The sequence below is a fragment of the Pteropus alecto genome, unplaced genomic scaffold (assembly GCF_000325575.1).
Source record: "Pteropus alecto unplaced genomic scaffold, ASM32557v1 scaffold106, whole genome shotgun sequence".
In the NCBI taxonomy this organism is placed as follows: domain Eukaryota; kingdom Metazoa; phylum Chordata; class Mammalia; order Chiroptera; family Pteropodidae; genus Pteropus; species Pteropus alecto.
The window spans coordinates 12,368,556-12,370,962 of record NW_006442103.1 but is presented as its reverse complement, the minus strand read 5'-3'; the positions used below and the strand labels follow the sequence as shown (position 1 = coordinate 12,370,962).

The window sequence follows — 2,407 nt, the reverse complement described above, 5'->3', positions numbered from 1 at the left end:
CATCGATTAGCTAAGATATGTGTGGTCAAAAAGTTCTTGGTGGCAAGCCAGATGTCCTATCGCCTCACTAGTGGGAAGGTGGCTACTTGAAGTTCCGCCCACCTGGTCACATTAGAGACACCAAGGGCTCTTTGACTACTGAGGGCTGCCTCTAGTGGCACAGCTGCCATTGCTGCCTTACCCCATCCTCTCTCCTCTTAGCTTCAGGGAAGGCTGTTCAGGTGGTGACATTCTCTTAGGGCAGGGAACTCTCTAGAGAAAAAGCGGAGGAACTTCTGGCCAGGCATAGCCGTCTGTGATCTTGGGGGTCTGGGCTCCGCCGAAACATGACGTTATTTCTTTGTTTCAGAGTGAACCCTGCAGGTGCCTACTACCTGACCTCTGTTTAAATGAGGAACTTCAAGACTACACAGTATGGCTCTTTTTCGGTTCACTGCATGAAGGAGTTACACCAGCCCAAGTTAAAAGCAGACACCAAATGTTTACATTATACAAGCCGTGAAGGTTTTAAACTTATGAGAAGGAACAGAAGGGAAATTCTATTCATTGCAAGGAAATCCTCACTTAAGCTTCAACGAACCAAAACGCACTTAAAACCCATGAACCTTCAGCTGGTCATTCTTGGCCAGTCCAATCTCTATGAGGAACTGGCATATGTTCTTGCACTGGTCACCCCGTAGCTGAATTACTTCTCCATATTCTGGATGCTAAGTGACAGTACCACTGCGGGCAAATTGCTTCTTAAACACCTTCACCAGTTTCTTTCTATCCTAACCATCAGCGATCCCTTGGACAGTAGTAAGAGTCTTCCTGCCATTTCTCTGTTGAATTCTTATATGGATATAAATAATCCTCAGTTCCAGCAGAAAGCAGATCATCACTCTTACTTGGGTCAGCAAATGGGTCGAAAGAGTGGAGGTTTTGATTATGAACATACGACATGATTTTTTGCCCTCCGTGCAAAGGGCCTGTGGAAGCCAGCGGCAGAACAGACAGGCAGGGGGACGGAGCACTGGGAAACGAGGGGGCTTAAGGGGGAGGCTGCTGAGTCCTCTGTGGTGGCTCAGGGACTGGGCTAGCCATAGATTCTATACTATATTCTAACAAGTTGAACTGTTACTGAAAATTTTGCTGTGACACAGAGGCAGAGTGGGTGACAGGAAAGCACATGGGACCTCTCAGAATCTGGGCCCCCAAACCCCACTCCTCCTCAACTTCAGGTTCTTCATTTGCAACACAGAAACTTTAAGAGCAACCTCAGCAGGGTCGTTGTGAGAATCGAGGGAAGGAGGGGTGCGATGGCTAGCATGCAGCCCAATGGTGGCCGATTTGTACCTCAGTCTCCCCAAAGACCTTGGAAGGTCTTGGAAGGCAGGACCCTTGACTTACACTGTTTTGGTATTTCTTAAAAGTCAAGATTCTTTAATCACTTTAACAGATACACTTTGGTATCTGGACTTGCTCAAGAACCTACAACGGCTCTTATGACAAGAATCTGATCCCAGAGTTTGACCTCAAACGTTGGCCACTGCTAGCTGTGTGACCTCTGGAAAGCTGCTTAACATGAGCCTCAGATCCCTTATTTATAAAATGCTAATAGTACTTACTTCACAGGGGCGTGAGGATGGATACAGGTGAAGTGCTTAGCACATAATCAGTCCCCTCCCTCCCCCGCCCAAACTGCTAGCTATTATTGTATCCTGTCCCACACATTCAGCGTCCGTAAAAATTTGGCCCCTCTACATCTTCATTTCGCCACGTTTCCAAATTACACACCTGGGCCCTCAGTCCTGACTCCCTGACTTGCTCTTCGTTGCCGACCTCTGTGTTTAACAATATACACCATCCGCCAAAGACCATAGCCGACTTCCCTCATTCCTCTCAATGAAACCACCGGGTCGGTTCTGTTCTGTTACAGGTGCCGAGAACCGGAAACTGGCCGTGAAGTTTGAGTGACTTCCCTGAGGTCACTAAACTCCAAGAACCCAGACCAGAGCGCGCAGCGCGCTCCCAATCGCTGGCGGCTCGGCCTCTTCCCGGGTGGGCGGTGGCCCCGCGTCCATTCAAAGCCAGCCCAGTCCCTCCACTTCCAGGCGCTTCCCGGCTCCTCCTTCCGCCCGACGCCCACACACCTGAGCCAGGCCCCGGAGGGCACGCCGCATCCGTCCTTGCCGGCTTTTTCCTTTCCTCCGTCAGCAAGCGAGGGCGAGGCGACATCGGGGTCCCGCACGCGTGTGGCTCCCCGCGGGGTTGCTAGGGAGCTCGCGGCGCGAGCGGGAGTCAGCGAACGGGCTGTGCGGGGAGCCGCGCGGTCTGAGCGCGTCCGTGGGGCGGGGGCGGCGGCCGGGAGCGCGGACCGCATCCCCCGTGCGCACGCTCGGCCCGCGGGGTGCAGGGCTCCGGCGCG

The 2,407-nt window shown here is 52.6% G+C and overlaps 1 pseudogene; it reads right to left on the bottom strand.

The window, feature by feature from the left end:
- Positions 1-590: 590 nt before the first annotated feature.
- On the bottom strand, positions 591-942 carry LOC102881998 (annotated as a pseudogene).
- Between the last annotated feature and the right edge of the window lie 1,465 nt (positions 943-2,407).